This window comes from Leptonychotes weddellii, chromosome 12, assembly GCF_054177405.1.
Source record: "Leptonychotes weddellii isolate Sample4059 chromosome 12, ASM5417740v2, whole genome shotgun sequence".
Lineage (NCBI taxonomy): Eukaryota > Metazoa > Chordata > Mammalia > Carnivora > Phocidae > Leptonychotes > Leptonychotes weddellii.
Window position 1 is genome coordinate 11,691,638 of NC_138380.1, and position 19,945 is coordinate 11,711,582.

Here is a 19,945-nt window from a genome sequence, read left to right on the forward strand (position 1 = left end):
ATCATGACCTGAGCCGAAGGCAGTTGCTTAACCAACTGAGCCACCCAGGCACCCGATACAAAATTCTTTTATAAAGATTTTACTTATTTATTTATCAGAGAGAGAGAGAGCACAAGCAGGGGAAGCAGTGGGCAGAGGGAGAAGCAGGCTCCCCACTGACCAAGGAGCCCAATATGGGGCTCGATCCCAGGACCCTGGGATCATGACCTGAGCTGAAGGCAGACAGTTAACTGACTGAGCCACCCAGTCATCCCTAGATACAAATTCTTAACCAAAATATTTGTAAACTGAACAGAAATACAGAAAACACAGAAAAAGAACTGCATGTCTTAACCAAGTTGGATTTATTCCAGGAATGAAAAGAAAATCAATTAGTACAATTTACTACATTAACAGAAAAAAGGATTTTAAAAAATAATATGATCATATCAATAAATGCATAAAAATACTTGCTAGCTTTCAACATAGATTCATGATTTAAAAAACTCTTAGGAAAGTTGAAATAAAGACAAAAAATGTAATCTGATAAATGATGTCTGTAGTAAATCTCAGCAAGCATTATACTTAATGGCAGAAAGCTGGAAACTCCCTCTTAGAGATCACGTACGAAACAGGATTCCTCTAAACACCAATTCTATCTAACATTTTACTGGAGTTCTTGGATGGTGAAATAAGGTAAGAAAAACTAATAACATAGGATTAAAAAAGAAGACCTTAAACATTTGTGAATCCAAAGTTATTTACATATAATGCAATTACATATGTAATGTAAATCTTGATTTCGGCTCAGGTTATGATCTCAAGGTCATGAGATTGAGCCCCACGTCGGGCTCCATGATGGGCATGGAGCCTGCTTAAGATTCTCTCTCTCCCTCTCCCTTTATCCCTCCCCCCATAAATAAATAAATAAGTAAATAAATAAAATGTCATGCTTATACAAGTAAAGTGCTGATAATACCATTGACAGAAATTAGAGAAATATAAGAGAAGAAGCTAGAAGCGCCCCAGGTAGATACACTGGCACGATGGAGAGAACTGAAGAGAATTTAAAGACGTATAAACGAAGGCACATAAGTATGGGCTGTTAAGAAAACTAACAAGGGGTGATGAAGCACCCCAAATGGCACAAAGCTGCTATCATCCCTTGACCTGACAGTTGTAGGGGGCGGCGCAGAAGTTACCAGAACTCAGCAAGAGTTGTGGCTGTAGGAGAGGACTGCCTAGCAGCTGTGGCTTTGTGGGAAGGGATGTAGCCACCCAGGCTGGAGGGACCCAAGGGGATAAATATCCCAAACCCTCTCCTCTCCACCCTCTAATCTCTTGCTGATGCCTCCCAATGCCTGGACACAATGAAATACAGTCCAAGGAGGTCAACCTCCTAAAGCACAGAGCAGGGTAGAGAAGAGTGGCAGGTGCATATAAAGGTGCAAATGAGAATACCTCGCACATGGTCCTTGAGGCAGTGGTGGGACACTCAAGTAGAAATTTCCCATCCTTAAAGAGATGAGACTGGGACTCAAAGAGAGTTCAAACAAGACACACCTCCTGCTTTCAGAGAAGTCACTCTGCAGTTGGGGAAGGGGGAGGCTAAAAGACTTTAATACCTACTTGGGTTAAATGATGTGGATCACATTATACGAATGTAGAGGGAAGGGACATCAGTAATAACTAAAAATACAAGGAGCTAAAAAATAAAATAAAATAAAATAAAAATACAAGGACCTAAATGTGAGAGCTGAAACCATAAACATTCTAGAAGAGAGCAGAGGCAGTAATCCCTCTGACATCGGCCATAGCAACATTTTTCTAGATATGTTTCCTGAGGCAAGGGCAACAAAAGCAAAAATAAACTATTGGGACCATATCAAAATAAAAAGCTTCTGCACAGCCAGGGAAACAATCAACAAAACTAAAAGACAACTACTGAATGAGAGAAGATATTTGCAAATGACATACCTGATAAAGGGTTAGCATCCAAAATATATAAAGAACTTATACAGCTCAATGCCCCCAAAATGAAATAATCCAATTCAAAAATAAGCAGGAGACATGAACAGACATTTCTCCAAAGAGACATGATCCAGACGGCCAACAGATGCATGAAAAGATGCTTAACATCCCTTGTCATCAGGGAAATGCAAATCAAAACCACAATGAAATATCACCTCACACCTGTCAGAATGGCTAAAATCAACAACACAAGAAACAACAAATGTTGACAAGGATGTAGAGGAAAAGGAACCTACGTGCATCGCTGGTGGGAATGCAAACTGGTGCAGCCACTGTGGAAAACAGTATGGAGGCTTATCAAAAAATTAAAGATAGAATTATCATATGATCCAATAATCACACTACTGGGGATTTACCAAAGAACATGAAAACACTAATTCAAAAGTATACATGCACCCCTATGTTTATTGCAGTATTATTTACCATAGCCAAATTATAGAAGCAGTCCAAGTGTCTGTCCATTGATAGATGAATGGATAAAGAAGAGGTGGTATATATATACACAATGAAATGTTATTCAGCCATAAAAAAAAAAATGAAATCTTGCCATTTGCAACAACATGGATGGACTTAGAGAGTAATGCTAAGGAAAATAGGTCTAAGTCAGTCTGAGAAAGACAAATACCATGTGATTTCACTCATATGTGGAATTCAAAAAATAAAACAAACAAAGTGGGGAAAAAAGAGAGACAAACCAAAAAAACAGACTCTTAACTATAAAGAACAAACAGAAGATTACCAGAGGGGAGGTGGGAGGGGGATGGGTGAAATAGGTGAAGGGGATTAAGAGTCCACTTATCTTGATGAGCACTGAGTAATATATAGAATTGTTGAATCACTATATTGTACACTTGCAACTAATTTAACACTGTATATTAACTATATTGGAATTAAAATTTTAAAAAAAGAACCCAAAATAGTTAGGATGGTTTTGGATCAGACATGGAACTTAATCTGAGCCTTTTGAATAGATAATATAGAAAGGAAAGGACAGGACATTATAGGAAAGGAAACAACAACATAATTATAATTGTAATCAGCTTTTACTAAGTATTAATTATGTGTCAGACACTGTTCTAAGTGCTTTAAATATAATACTATATTTATTCCTCAGCAGAATCTTAGGAAATAGGTACTAGCAAGAGCCAATTTGAAAGATGAGGAAATTAGGGCACAGAGAGGTTAAATAACATTCCCAAGATTTAGGCACAGAGAGGTTAAGTAAGTCACTTAAGGTCACACAGCTGGTAAAGGGCAGAGCCAAAATTCGAATCCAGGGAGTCTAGCTTCATAGCCTATGTTCTTAACCACTCTGCTATACCATCTCATCCTATAAGAACCACCATAAGAACAGGTACAGGCTTGGGAATGAGATTATTTTGGAACAGTAAAATTGGTCCGCTAAAGCTAAGCTATATGACATCTATCCTGTTTTAATTAGCAATGAGTGGGATTGCAAATAATGCCTTGAGGAGGAGGAGGAGGAGGAGGAGGGGCTTCTAGAATTCCTGTAAGCAGATAGCAGACTCCCTGGGAGGGGCTGAGGTAATTATCCCATTAGTGAAGTTTAAGAAAAAGAGACAGGGACTAACACTTAACAAGCAAATATTGAGAAGAATCTATGATGTGCTGTTCACGTGGTGCTTGATTAAGAGAAGCTGGCTAAAGACCAGAAACAAAAGCAATTAAAAAAAATTGATAAAATTAGAAATAGCTACAGAACATTTTTTTTAAGCCAAATTGGATTCAAAAATATCTTCTTCATTTACTCACACATTCTTTCAATCAATCCGTAAATTCTCATCGAAACTTTACTGTGGATCAATCTCTATACTAGCCTTAAAGGATACGATCACAAACCAAACGCTACCAGATCTACCCTATGGAGTCCAAAGTGCAGAATACAAACAAGTAAACAAATAAATATAAAGGAATGAGTACTATTTTTTATATAGCTAATATTCACTAAGCATTCACTTTGTGACAGGCACCATTCTAAGCTGATTAGGCATATTAATTTCTTTGATTCTCACAGCAGTCTCTGAGGGAAGTACCAGTATTATTGCCATTCTTCAGGTAACAAAACTGAGTCATGAAGAAATGAGCTTGCCCAGAATGAGAGTTAGGAAATAGGAGAGCCAGGATTCTAACCCAGGCCCTCTGGCTCCAAAGCCCACTGTTGTTCCATTTATGCTGTGCTGTCCTTAAGTACACACACACACACACACACACACAAGTCACCAAACACAATCTGAGAGCATCAGGGAAGGCTTCCCAAAGGAAGTGATATCTCTGCTGAGGGCAAGGTGGGATTAGCATGAGGAGAAAGGAGGAAGAGTGTTCTGGGCAGAGAGATCCCCTGAAACTGAGAGTGGCTCTGGGAAACTGGAGTAGGGATTGTGAGGACAGGAGCAGAGAGGTGTGAGGCTGCAGGCACAGAGGCCAGGGGAGGAAGACCTGTAAGCTGGGCCAGAGTCTGGATGATGGGAAGCCGTAGCAGGACGCTGGGGTGGAGGTGGGCGATGACACAATCAGATTGGTGCTTCAGAAAGATGCTTCTTCCTATAATGAGAAGAATCTACGAAAGGAGTACACTGGAGTAAGGAGACTAGTTAGGAGGTTATAATATCGTGGGCAAGAAATAAAGGCAAAGGGGACTTGGAGGATGGATGTGGGAGAGGAGGGGTGAGAAGTCAGAGGCCACCCAGATTTCTGGCTCGAACATCTGGAATAATAATGGTGTCATTTATTCAGATAAATAATTCGGAAGAAGGAAGAGCTTTGAGTGAGAAAGGGAGGGAAGAGGAGTTATAGAGATAAATGATGCCCAGTCTTACTAGTAATATAGTATAGGTACATGATTATATGAAATATTAGATGTGGAGAAATAGGGCCATTTATATATCACTAGTAGGATATATTGGTACAAGCATTTTTTGAGATCAATTTAGTGATGCCTGATAAAGTTGAAAGCCATAACCAGCAATAACCAGCAACAACATTTCCAGGTGCCTCATTTAAAGAGATTCTTGTACATGTGCTAAAGGTGATTTGTACAAGCAAGTTCACTGGATCCTTGTTTCTGATAACAAAAAATAAAAAACTCAAAACAACTTAAATGTCCCTTAGTGTAAAATGGTTAAATAACTGTAATTTATTCATACAGTGGAATACTCTATATAAGTTTAAATGAATGAATTAGATGTATATATGTCAACATGGATAAATCTCAAAAACACAATTTTAAGCGACAAGACAAGCTGCAAAAGATACATACAGAATAATACCATCTATTTTAAACAAAAAATAGTGGGGCCCCTGGCTGGTTCAGTCGGTGAAGCATGTGATTCAATCTTGGAGTTGTAAGTTTGAGCCCCATGTTGGGTGTAGAGATTATTTAAAAATAAAAACTTAGGGGTGCCTGGATGGCTCAGTCAGTTGAGCATATGACTCTTGGTTTTGGCTCAGGTCATGATCTCAGGGTCATGGGATCAAGCCCCACATCAGGCTCTGTGCTCAGTGTGCAGTCTGCTTGGGATTCTTTCCCTCCCCCTCTGCCCCTCCCCCAACTCATGCACTCTTTCTCTCTCTAAAATAAATAAATTTAAAAATAAATAAAATAAAATCTTAAAAAAATAGTTACACACACATATGTATTCCTAAAAATAAAAATGCATGCATGGAAATGATGCACCCCAATTTCAGAACACTGGTTATCTCTGGGAAGTGGGAAAGTGAGAGAAAGAGTAGGAGAGACAGAGCTTTAGCTATATCTGTATAATGTTTTTACTGAGCAAAATGTAAACTTTAAAAAGGAAAAAGTAAAGGAAGCATTGATTCAAAAAGTCATTAAAAGAATACCTCTTTTTTTATAATTTAGATGTATTGAAGTATAATTTAGATATCATAAAATTCAGCATCATTAGGTTTAGAGTTTGATGAGTTTTGGGCAAACATAAAGTCATGTACCCACTAACATAATCAAAAAACAATTCTAGGGCGCCTGGGTGGCTCAGTCGGTTGAGCGACTACCTTCGGCTCAGGTCATGATCCCAGGGTCCTGGGATGGAGTCCCACATCGGGCTCCCTGCTCTGCGGGGAGCCTGCTTCTCTCTCTCCCACTCCCCCTGCTTGTGTTCCCTCTCTCGCTGTGTCTCTCTCTGTCAAATAAATAAATAAAATCTTTAAAAAAAAAACAAAACAATTCTATTACCAAAAAATTCCTTCACACCCCCTTGAGGTCAATCCCCTCCCCTCACCACCAGCCCCTAGCAACCACTGATCTGTCCCTACAGTTTTCCTCTTTTATCTCACAGCTTTCATCCAATGGTGGCCCAAGAAAGGAACTGTGCAGCAGGCACAGGCAACAAAAAACTCTAAGGGATACACTATCTTATTGTCCTGAGGACTAGGAAAGGTAGCACTGAGCCAGAAAGGGTAGAGAATAGCTTTTTCTTTCTTTTTTCTTTTCCAGCCTTGTCCCAAGGTTAGTCCCAGTCATTAGGCTGCACTAGAGTAGTGGTGGTAGAACAGACATCTAAAACCTCAAAGGATAAGCTATCATTCTGAATGAAGGAAGTGGGGGAAAGGGCATTGTCATCTAAAGACTGCAGAGAATCCTTGTCATTTTTCTCTTTTTCCTCACTGCTTGGCCCCAGGGGTGGCCCTACTCATACAGAACTGCATAACAGTGCAGGTGGCTAAAATTTTGAGAGAAACCTTCTTTAGAGCAAGAGAACAAGGAAAAGAGGCCCCTAGGAGCCATAGAGAGTGAGGGAACTCTTAGAGAGCAGAAAGATAGTGAAAGGGATTCCTAATTCTCTGTATGAACAGACCCCATTCCTGGGCTCACCCCCAAACCTGCACATGCTTAAAACTGACCCAAAGCAGCATTGCAAAGACTTTGAAAATTGAAATGACATAGAAAGCAACAAAGAATTCACAGTCTGAATATCCAAAGATTTGACTGAATCCAAAGTTACATAACATACAAAAAAACCAGGAAACTGATCCATTCTCAAGGGAAAAGAAAATCAAGAGATGTCAACCCCAAGACAACCTAGATGTTGGAAATATTAAAGACTTTAAAGTAGCCATTATAGTCATGCTTCATGAAGGTAAATACTTTCTTTTGAGAGAGAGAGAGATCGGGGGGGAGGGGTGGAGGGAGAGGGGGAGAGAGAGAATCCTAAGCAGGCTCCATGCCCAGCCCAGAGCCCAGCATGGGGCTTGATCTCACTCACAACCCTGATATCATGACCTGAGCCAAAATCAAGAGTTGGATGCTTAACTGACTGAGCCACCCAGATGCTGCAAAGGTAAATACTTTTTAAGTGAACAGAAATACAGAAGCTCTTTCAAAATAATAGAAATAATAGAAAAGACTCAAATGTAAATTTTAGGACTGAAAAGTAAAATACCTGAAATTAAAAAGTAATTGGATGATTTGACAGCAGAAGAGAGACAATGACAAAGGAAAGAGTCAGTGAAATCAAAGATTAGATTGAAGGTAGATAAATAGAAGTTATCCAGTCTGAAGAACAGAGAGGAAGAAAAATGAGTATAATATTATCAAATAATCTAACATTTGTGTCACTGGAGTCCTACAAGGCTAGGAGAAATAAATTAGTACAAAAAGATCTTTTGAAGAAATAATGGCCTTGATATGTCTTATGAAGATGTAAATATACAGACTCAAGAAACCCAAGGAACCCCAAGCAGGGCAAATGCAAAGAAAATCATGACAGACACCAAAATCAAAGTTCTAAACCCCAAAGTTTTTTTCTTAAATCTTGACAGCAGTCAGGAGGGGAAAAAAATGACACAATAAGTACAGACGAACAACTACTTGAATGACTGTTGATTCTTCATCAGAAACCATGGAGACCAGAAGACAGTGGAATAACATTTTTAAGAATTGAATAAAAAGAACTGTCAACCCAGGATTCTAGCTCAGGTGAAATATCCTTCAGGAATAACAGTAAAATAAAGACATTCTCACATACAGGAAAAATAAGAGAATTTGTCACCATCAGGCCTGATTTAAGAGAAGTGATAAAAGAAGTTCTTCAGGCTAAAAGGAAATTATACAGGAGGGACACTTGGAACTTCAGGAATGAAGAAAAAATAGCCATGGTAAGTATCTGGGTAAATAAAATAGACTCTTTCTCCTTTAATTTATTTAAAATATTCAGGACTGTTGAGAACATTCTCTGTAAAGACAACTGTAACATAAAGAGTAGAGAATAAGTGGATTTATATGGTTCTAGGCTTAAAATAAAGGGCTGGGGAAGCCCAGAAAACAAAGGAACTAGGAAGGTGTACAAATCCTTTGGTAATGTGTTCTCATATGATACCTATGTGCTGTTAAACCCTTTCACAAGAATTTGACATTTTAATTATTTTTTATTTTTTTTATTTTTTTATTTTTTAAAGATTTTATTTATTTATTTGAGAGAAAGAGTGAGAGAGAGAGAGCACAAGAGGGGGGAGGGTCAGAGGGAGAAGCAGACTCCCTGCCGAGCAGGGAGCCCGATGCGGGACTCGATCCAGGGACTCCAGGATCATGACCTGAGCCGAAGGCAGTCGCTTAACCAACTGAGCCACCCAGGCTCCCGAATTTGACATTTTTAAGTGCATCGATGTGAGGGGATATGTATTTAAATAATTTTGATAAAGAGATAATTTTTTTAAGATTTTATTTTTAAGGGGCACCTGGCTGGCTCAGTCAGTTAAGTGTCTGCCTTCAGCTCAGGTCATGATCCCAGGGTTCTGGGATCGAGTTCCGCATGGAGCTCCCTGCTCAGCAAGGAGCCTGCTTCTCCCTCTCCCACTCCCCTTGCTTGTTCTCTCTCTCTCTCTGTCAAATAAATAAATAAAATCTTTTAAAAAAATGACTTTATTTTTAAGTAATCTCCACACCCACTGCAGGACAATAATTTTTCTTACATTGCTAAGATTTCTTTCTCCCTTATTTATCAACTTCTTTGAAACAATATACAACAAACATGAGAATGGACTAACAGAACCAACAAGGAAGGATGAAAGTCATTTGTACTGCATAGCATGTGCCATCAGAAGAGAATTTTGCTTTTCTGTATCCATAACTTAAATTAGAATAAATATTTCCATATATATGAAAATGAAACAACTACTCAGATAAATGACAGATACACAACTCTTTTCCTGCAATTATTTCTCACCAAAATAAAAGGTATCAGGAAAGAGTAATTAATCCTAGGCAATTGCCTTAATTTTCCAGTTAGCACTTGTGGAAACAGCCTTAGAAAATATAGTGTAAAATATAATACCAATAATCTTCAAACTTTTGTTCATAAACCAAGAGAATTTGCAAAACCATGTGCTCCTTCACACAGTTTCAGTGGGCATCTAGAATTTTGCATTATAAATTTAAAGAGTAGCAAATTGTAGCAGTGTATTACCAATGTTGAACTTTTAAATTAAATTTTAAATGATTACATCACTTTTTCAATGTCCAATGTAATAATAATTTCATATTAATCATTTATTTTAAAAATATATGAATAATCACAGACCTGTACCTCTGAAACAAATAATGCAATATATGTTAAGAAAAAAAAAAGAAGAAGAAGACAGCAGGAGGGGAAGAATGAAGGGGGGGAAATCGGAGGGGTAGACGAACCATGAGAGATGATGGACTCTGAAAAACAAACTGAGGGTTCTAGAGGGGAGGGGAGTGGGAGGATGGGTTAGCCTGGTGATGGGTATTGAGGAGGGCACGTTCTGCATGGAGCACTGGGTGTTATGCACAAACAATGAATCATGGAACACTACATCAAAAACTAATGCTGTAACATAAAATAAACATAACAATAAAAAATTCTCAAAAAAAAATTAAAATATATGAATAAGACCTTCTTTAGTAGTGGGAAAATTTATACTATTCCTTTTTCTCCTTGAAGATACATTACTCACCTCGTGAAATTTTATCTTATCCTAATATATTTCTAGGCTTGAAAGTCACTTCTTGATCTTCTATTACATTTCTCTGCAACAAAATATTTGTACTTAAATTTCAATTTTTTAAACTTCTGTGACTAAAAAACAATACGTTAAAAATATTTTTCATTTGGATTATCAGTATGATTTTTTGTACGCAAATATCAAACAATATATTTAAACAACTTAAATATAAATTTTGATAAATGCTTATAAACAAAAAAATTTAATACATCTCTTAACAGATAAAGTTTTCTACATTTGCTTAATGTATCCATGTATGACTATTATTTATTGCTTGAATGAGCTAGCATCAATTTTATTCCTGTTTTCACTTACCTGGATGTAAGCACTGAGAAACTTTGTTCACATTAGTAAGTAGATGGGAATGGGAAAAGCTGGGTTATAGCAATATCACCCAATCCTTTGAACTCATTCCATGTTCTGTGCCAAAAATTACATAGAAATCTATCACAGGGGCACCTGACTGGTTCAGTTGGTAGAGCATGCAACTCTTGATCTCAGGGTTGTGAGTTCGAGCCCCATGATGGGTGTAGAGATTACTTATAAATAAAACCTTTAAAAAAAGAAGTCTATCATAAAAATTACTTGAAATGCTGTACCAGCTGATACCTTGACTAGTTTTGCCTTCGATTTTCCTGAAAACATACAGTTGTTTTCAACCTGACTTTTAAAAGAATATATTGACCTGGAACAGTTACTGTCAGCTGCTAAACCTTCCACAAAAGATGCGAGAAGAAAGTGTCCTCATGCCTTCTGTCTGTCTGATTTTACTAGCTATGATTGGATGGGGAACGTAGGAGAAAAAACAGAGTAATACCAAGGAAGACAGAATTTTTGCAACTCAAAAATAATGCTCCTTTATTCCAAAAAAGAAACTAAAATTTGAGTTCAAATTATTGTTCTATTATTTATTATTATTATACTATTATACTATTATTATTATTATGTAATCATTCACTTTCACAATGTCTGGGAAATATACCAAAAAGGCAATACTATTGAAAGAGCCCAGATGTCCATCAACAGACAAGTGGATAAAGAAGATGTGGCATATATATACAATAGAATATTCCTTAGGGATCAAAAAAAATGACATCTTACCATTTGCAACAACGTGGATGGAACTAGAGGGTATTATGCTAAGCAAAATAAGTCAGTCAAAGAAAGACAATTATCATACGATTTCACTCCTATGTGGAATTTTTTTTAAAAGATTTTATTTATTTATTTATTTATTTACTTACTTATTTATTTGACAGAGAGTGAGACAGGGAGAGAGGGAACACAAGCAGGGGGAGTGGGAGAGGGAGAAGCAGGCCTCCCGTTAAGCAGGGAGCCCGAAGCAGGGCTCAATCCCAGGACCCTGGGATCATGACCTGAGCCGAAGGCAGACGCTTAACGACTGAGCCACCCAGGTGCCCCGTTAAATAAAAATTTTAAAAGGCTGTCTCTACCTACCAAAATAATAAAAATTAAAAAAAAAAAAAGTCAATCCTCATTGTCAAAGAAAATGTCTGGGGCGCCTGGGTGGCTCAGTCAAGCATCTGCCTTCAGCTCAGGTCATGATCCCAGGGTCCTGGGACTGAGTCCCATGGGCTCCCTCCTCAATGGAGAGTCTGCTCCCTCTTCCTCTGCCCCTCTCCCCCCCGTCCCCAGCTCATGCTCTCTCTTGCACTCTCTCTCAAATGAATAAATAAAATCTTAAAAAAAAAAAAAAGAAAAAGTCTGACAATTTTCAATTCAAATAAATGTGTTAAAATATGTACTTGGATGTATATTTTCTAAAAACTGAGAAACAGACTACCAAATGTATCTTCATAAGCTCAATTATAAGAAATCAAGATTAAAATGATATAGGAACTAATAAAATTAGCTTATACACTTTTATAAGAATAAAGCTATGTGTTTTTTCTCAGTACTTAATTCATAATAGTAAAACATAATAAATAAATATTATTTATGAATTAGGGTATGATAAAGGCACAGTGTTCCTTCAGTAAGTATGTCTAGGTGTGTACTGAACTTTGGTTTTCACCTTTCAGAAATAACTAAATAAGAATCACATATAAAAATGCTGTAATAGCTCACATTTGTAACCAGGGCACAGAGGTGCAAGAGCACCTGGCTCTGGGGACCCCAAACAGACCAGGTCTGGCCACTCACTGCTGACAAAATCCAAAGGCAGAGAGACGAGCGGCGGTCAAACAAGAAAGGGATTTATTTCAGTGAGGCCCACACCAGGAGGACAGCAGACTCGCCTTTCAAAGACTGTCTCCAAAGTGCTGAAAATACTTCTAGGTTTATATAAAGAAATTGTGGAACAAAGGTCGGTAGGTATGTGCAGGTGGGCAGTAAAGGTCAAGTCAATCCTTATGTTGGAGTCAGTCATGCTGGGTCTTGCTGGCTCAGGGCAGTTCTTATTGCTTGAGGGGTTAGTTTTGGTTCCCATTATGCGATGCTTTGCCCACAGGGGTTATTTTGTTTCTTTGTTTGTTTTTTGTTTTAAATTAAGTAGGCTCTATACTCAACATGGGGCTTGAAGTCACAACCCTGAAATCAAGAGTCACATGCTAGTCACTGAGCCCAGCCAGGCACCCTGTCCACAGGGTCTTTTGCCTGAGTTAAGAAATAGGCTGGAAAGAAGAACTTCATCAGTTAGAAAGTACAGACTAGGGTGCCTGGTTGACTCATTCCCAGGAGCATGTGACTCTTGATCTTGGGTTCATGAGTTTGAGCCCCACATTAGATGTAGAGATTACTTAAAATAAATATTTTTTTAAAGACTTATTTATTTATTTTGAGAGAGAGAGAGGAGAAGCAAGGGGCAGAGGGAGAAAGAATCCCAAGCAAACTCCATGCTGAGCACAGAGCCCAACTCAGGGTTTGATCTCACAACCCTGAAATCACGACCTGAGCCAAAACCAAGAGTCGGACGCTTAACTGTGCCACCCAGGTGCCCCTAACTAAATTTTTTTTTTTTAAAGTACAGACAGGTGAAAATGGAGACAGATGAAGTCCTCTTTCATAATCAGTTCCTTTGAAATTACAATAAAATGTTTTCCTATATATTTACTGAAGAATAAAAGTATAATTAGGGGCGCCTGGGTGGCTCAGTTGGTTAAGCGACTGCCTTCGGCTCAGGTCATGATCCTGGAGTCCTGGGATCGAGTCCCGCATCGGGCTCCCTGCTCAGCAGGGAGTCTGCTTCTCCCTCTGACCCTCCTCCCTCTCATGCTCTCTGTCTCTCATTCTCCCTCTCGCAAATAAATAAAATCTTAAAAAAAATAAAATAAAATAAAAGTATAATTAGTCAGTCTGGCAGCCGGCACATAATTTCATTTTTTGTTAGTAAGAGGCAGACAATACAAACATATTAAAAGGTGACAAAAGGTCAGGATTGTAGTATTTATATATTCCTGATGAGGGACAGATGCAGAAAAATGTTCACTGTTAGCCCAGGAGGCTGACCTATAGCCTGCATAGTTCCAATAAGGATCAAGTATGTACTGGTTGCTACATTCTTTTTTTTACCCCCCCCCGAAGATTTTATTTATTTATTTGTCAGAGAGAGAGGGAGAGAGCACAAGCAGGAAGAGTGGCAGGCAGAGGGAGAAGCAGGCTCCCCACTGAACAAGGAGCCCAATGCGGAACTCGATCCCAGAACCCAGGGATCATGACCTGAGCCAAATGCAGACGCTTAACCGACTGAGCCACGAGGCATCCCTGGTTGCTACATTCTTAAAGGGTCTCTTGACTGCCTGTACATCTCACTGATAGTTAATATCAAGCTGAATGATAAGCACCAGAGGAATCTTGCAAAAGTAGTTTTACAAGTAGAAATTTGAAGACGTTTATGATCTAATACTCCATGCACATCCCCTCCCCCTTGAGCACTAAGCATATAACCATTAGCTTCACACCCCAAAATGGCAACTCTTTGTGCCCACGGACCATGTCCCCATGCTATAATAAAAGCACTTTTTGCACCAAAAATGCCTCAAGAATTTTTTCTTGACCATTTGCTCCTGGCCCCACATTACTTCCATGACAGAATTTTATAAAATAGGGGTGCCTGGGTGGCTCAGTCATTAAGCAACTGCCTTTGGCTCAGGTCATGGTCCCAGGGTCCTGGGATCGAGCCCCACATCGGGCTCCCTGCTCAGCGGGAAGCCTGCTTCTCCCTCACCCACTCCCCCTGCTTGTGTTCCCTCTCTCGCTGTCTCTCTCTCTCTCTCTCTGTGTCAATTAAATAAATAAATAAAATCTTTTAAAAAAAAAAGAATTTTATAAAATAAGTATATCAGATAGGATAGGCTAGGTCATGCTGCAATAACAAACAACAAAATTGTATGACTTAAAACAACAAAAGCTCATTTCTCACCTAAGCTATGTGCACACTGTGGCTGATGTCGCAGGATCCACTTCTCATAACCAGTCAGAGGCCTAGATTGACAAAGCAAGGACCCTCTGTGCCAGGGGGAAAAGAGCTCTGGAGAGTTTCATATGGGTGAAGGTGATGCTTCACTTCTCTTCACAGCTCGTTGGCCAGAAATAGACATATGGCTTACAGAATCCCAAGATTGCCATGAAATGCACTCCAACCTTATGCCTGGAAAGGGGAGGAATGGTAAATATCTGGTAAACTGTATCTGTGATTTCACAGTATTTTTTTTTAAAGTAAGCTCTAGGCCCAACATGGGGCTTGAACTCACGACCCTGAGATCAAGTCACATGCTCTGCAGACTGAGCCAGCCAGGCATGGGCATCCCTACAGTATGTTTTAAACTTTAATGAATAACACATACCAAATCTAAAATAAAATAATGTATGACTTCTTTGCAGATTATTCCAGTGTGATGTGAAAAAAATGAAGGTCCCTTAAAATAATCCCTTCTATATTTAAAGTAATCAATAAAATAATCAATGTCACTAACCTCTATTACTTCAGCTTCAAAGTTGCCTTCCTTTCCAGATAATGACACAGCCTACAGATAAGAATTAAGAATAGCTGAAAAGAATTGCTTATGTTTAAACATGTGGGGAAAAATTGAGGGTTTGATATTCTTCAATACTGCCTTGGCTTTGCTTTCACCAGATTCTCCTTCAATAACTATGCACTTCTTAGCTACAGAGGATGATGATTAAAGGATATTTACTATCACTTCCAACACTCACACTCACACAGTGTATCAGATTTCAGAAAATCACAACAAATATCCAATTACTGTATTTCTAACAGCCATACTTCACCCTTACCTGGAATATACATCAGACAGGAAAAGACAGGAAGCCTAAGGGTTTATGGTGACTTGATTGGTCATTAAAGGAAGCTTCCCCAAAAAACATATTAAATTGTCCCTTTGTTTGTCATCCAAGAGGGTTTTATACTCCCTGAAGGGAGATACACCTTTGTGTGTGTGTGTGTGTAAAGTGAGAAAAGAACTATCGTAAATGCAGAAATAGGAGACAGGACATAATGCTAGGAATGAGTACTTATAGAAATAGGGAATCTGTAAATTAATTTACCAAAAGGAATAAGTATCCACCTGCCCCTTGGACTATGCCACACAGTAAGAACCTGAAGATGATGTGAGTTTTAATTCTTGCTGTGTCTAATGGCAAGGAATATTTGCCATAGAGTATGATGAGTAATGAAACTGTGTACGACAGAGGCTTTCCATTTTGCCACCACCTAGAATAAGAAGTATATTTTACATTATGATCCAATACATATATATTGTTTCATGAAACAATAATTACCCGCATTACATGTGATGCACTCTGATATCGCCTATTCTAGTGTCTTTTAAGGCTGCTCACAACACACTAAATTGATTTCACAACCAACTAATGATTCATAGCCCACAATTTTATTTTTTTAAGGATTTTGTTTATTTATTTGACTGACAGAGAGAGAGAAAGAGAGCATGAGCAGAGGGGGAGGAGCAGAGGGAGGGAGAACCAGGCTCCCCGCTGAGCAGCCCACAATTTTAAAACACTGAGCAATAGAAATAGAAATTTATAATGCAATCTCTGATTATACAACAATATCTAATTGTAAGAAATGTCCCTAAAGAAACCTTAATTTGAGGGATGCCTGGATGGCTCAGTTGGTTAAGCGTCTGCCTTTAGCTCAGGTCATGATCCCAGGGTCCTGGGATTGAGCCCTGGGTCAGGGTTCCCTGCTCAGTGGGGAGTCTGCTTGTCTCCCTCTCCCTCTGCCCCTACCTCCTTTCTCCCTCTCTCGTAAATAAATCTTAAAAAAAAAAAAAGAAGAAGAAGAAGAAGAAGCCTTAACTTGAAAGTACAAGTGGGTAAACCAAAGCCTGCAAGTCAATGTCTAGAAGAGGTTAAATTTTGACCTTGAGATGGAGAGATTATTCTGAATTATCCAAGTGTACCCTAAATGCAATTACATGTATCCCTATCAGAGGGAGGCATTAGGAGTTCTGACACACATAGAGGAGACAGTGATGTGAAGAGGAGGCAGAGAGATATTTGAAGATGCTGGCCTTGAAGATTGGAGTGATGTGGTCAAAAGTCAATGAATGCCAGTAACCACCAGAAGTCAGGAGAGTCAAAGAACCGATTCTACCCTAGAGCTTCTGGATGGAGTGTGGCCCTGTCAACACTTTGATTTTGGCCCAGTGACACTGCCTTTGGATTTCTGGCCTCCAGAATCATGAGAGAATAAAGTTCTGATGTTTTAAGCCACCAAGTTTGTGGTATGTTGTTACAGCAGGCTCAGGAAATTAATAGGAACTCCATAAGCTTGACTTAATGAAAGTCATATTGCAAAGTACCCAGAGTGTTACCAAAACCCAAGTTTGGGTGCCTGTCGCTCGAAAAGCTAATATTCAAGAGATGAGTTTTAACTGGAAAGGAATATGAACTTTATTCAGGAGGCCGGCAACCTAGAGGAAGGCAGACTCTTGCCCAAAGGCCAACTCCAAGGTTTCTGCTAGCCCAAGGATTTTTAAAGGGGTTTAGGGCAGTTAATCAGTAAAGGGAGTGCAGTGGCCTGTAACATTTCTTGATTACTGTGCAGACTTAATGGTGCCAGCTACAGGCATTTTCACAGTGCTCAAAGATTGTGCAAGTGAGTCTGGTTCCTTACTGCAGGGCATTGGGGTTGGGGGGATGTGCAAGAGGGTCTGGTTTTGTTTTGAGACATGCAGAAGGGCTCTATTCTTTTCTAGGAAAGAATGCATGATCTTAGATATACAAAAAAAGGTTTAGTTAATCAATCACATGGGCTATGGGTGGTTGCTAAAGTTTCAAGAATATTAGGTTGGTTGGAAGGACAAAGGCAGCTTCAAGAGTGGCCACTTATAACTCTTTATACTTTTGTATGTTTCAAGAGTTATGGTAGCTTATAGAGAGATTCACAAAACATATTGATAACACAAATCATAGGTGAAAAGGGAAAAATCAAAAATAGATATAAAAATGGAGCCAACAACAAGGTTTATGCAAATACACATATAATACTTGTTGCCATGGGTCCACTGCAAATTTGGCTTTAAACTTTCTAACAGCCCAACATGCAAAGGGAGCCCCCTTGTTTACATGATTCAGTGGCTATTAGATAAACACAGCCAACTACACAAAAACACAAAAGACAAGGCAGAATTTCTACCCAGAATGTTCTTTTTTGGACTGAACTATGCAAAAAAGAATGAGGTATACTCATTACACTGTGTGTAAATGTAACTGCAGTAAACTCACACCAGACCAAGTTTAGAAGGCTACTTACTGTATCATAGACTGATAACATGTCGAAACAACTTGATAAAAGCAAATTCTATAGCATAGATTAATAAGATGTTACTAAAAAACAAAATTAAAAAAAAAACAACAAAATTCAACTGAATAAACCTGAAGATCCAGTAGGCTTTATTAAGCAATTTATGAATGAGGCAGCATCCCATCTAGCAAGTAGAAAGGAGCTCTGAGGAGCTGTACAAAATGGTAGTAGGTGGGGCAAGAAAATTATTAGCAAAATAAAGGAAAGAATTGTCTCAAGCCAGGACATTTTTTGTGGGTGGCGTAGGAAAGCCAGGTTTTTTGTTTTGGGGTTTTTTTTTTTTTATGCTTTACTTACTTACTAAAAAGTTGTACTTTTATAGGAAACTAGAATAGAAAATGAAAAAGCCAAAGAAATTATATACAAAGAAATTACATATAAGGAAACTATAGGAGTAGCCTCTATACCCTACTGTTGGCCAGTTCAAAACACTGCAAGGGCTTCAGGTTATAATGTATCAGGTAAGACCTCCCTCTCCGACCTCTGATAGCCTCCAGAAGTGTGGTAAGATATTCATTATCACGTGAAACCACGTGTCAGCTTTCAAAGCTGTGAACTCCTTTATGTCAGCTTTCACTATAAAATAATGACCTTTGGGGGCGCCTGGGTGGCTCAGTCAGTTGGGCATCTGCCTTCGGCTCAGATCATGATCCCAGGATCCTGGGATGGAGCCCTGCATTGGGCTCCCTGCTCAGCAGGAAGCCGGCTTCTCCCTCTCCTCTGCCTCTGCCTGCTGCTCCCCCTGCTTGTGCTCTCTCTCTCTCTCAAATAAATAAATAAAATCTTTAGAAAATAAATAAATAAAATAATGACCTTTGGTATTCTGTTTCTTCATCAGTAAATCTGTGATAGAATTTTCTGGCCACGGAAGTCACAGACTTTTTTGGTTGATATAGGATCTTATATTTACTAACTACTGGGAAGGCAAGTTTTTTTTTTCCTAAGATTTTATTTATTCATTTGACAGAGAGTGCGCATGCACACAAACAGAGGAAGGGGCAGAGGGAGAGGGAGAAGCAGACTCCCTACTCAGGAGGGAGCCCAACATGAGCTCTATCCCAGGACCTTGGTATCATGACCCGAGCCAACTGAGCCACCCAAGCACCCCGAGAAGGCAAGCTTTTTATCATGCAGTTTACCTCACTAGTGCTGATCAGGAAATTTCAGATTGACTGTTAAAAGGTCAAGTTCCTGGGAGTTTTAAACTGATTAAGTCTTGGTTTGCTATGGGGGATTGTGGGTAGAGAGAAATGATTCCATTTGGGGCTTTTTTCTTTTTCCCTTTTTAAAGATGTCAAAAAATAACACAATTCTATAGGAGGGAAGAGAGTGTCAATAGAATACCCTCTGGGTATATGGTTTGCTGCTGATGTGCCTTATTTCCAGGGTACATTTTAGAGTATTTATGAAAGTGCTTGGATTATGCTCAGAAAATGTTTTCATCCCTACTATCAGTCAATAAATGCTTCATACAATGCCTATGAGATGTGGCGAGCTTGAGAGCCCATTTAGTATGGAGGGATATACTTACAGTATTTCTACTGTCTGCCAAGCAGTATCTAGGTCACTACTGAGGAGTCAGATAAAAATCCCATCCCTATTCCCTGAAGAAGCTTCCGGGCCACCAGGGGAGATACACAGGCAGCTCCAGTTGGCGCCCTAATCCAGCAAAAGGGTATCAAGAATGGCCTCCTACAGATACTACTCGACCATTAGAGGAAGAGTGGATAAATGGGAAGAGAGGCAAATGGCATCCCAGAGGGGCCAGAAGACGCTTCAGCGCCCAGTCAAGCAATGCCCTTGGAGCACGTCAAGGCCTCGGCTGGATGAAAAGAGAAAGAAAACACACAGAAAGCGGAAGGAACAGAAAAAAAAAAAGTGCATTTCATCCTCCACTACGCGGCACGCGCACAACCATTGTTTGGAGGGCAGCTCTGTAGGCGTTTTCCAACAAAATAAATTTAGCGAACGCTGCAAGACCTTCCACTTAAGCCAGTCTTTCACCCTAAACCACCGCCTCCACCCCGCAGACATGCCTCTCTGCCCTCACTGCGCAGGTGCCAGCTATGACCTTTGAGACCTCCAAGAGAGAGGCTAGTAGTTCCGGTTTCACTAAGGCTCCCC

General features: G+C 39.3%; 1 long non-coding RNA gene across 1 annotated transcript in view; it reads right to left on the reverse strand.

Moving 5' to 3' along the window:
- LOC145716391 (uncharacterized) overlaps positions 1-9,979 on the reverse strand; it is a 31,072-nt gene extending 21,093 nt beyond the window's left edge. The window contains exon 1 of the long non-coding RNA XR_014139025.1: positions 9,967-9,979. This is a non-coding gene — a long non-coding RNA (uncharacterized LOC145716391). The remainder of the gene's footprint in view (positions 1-9,966) is intronic.
- Positions 9,980-19,945: the final 9,966 nt, after the last annotated feature.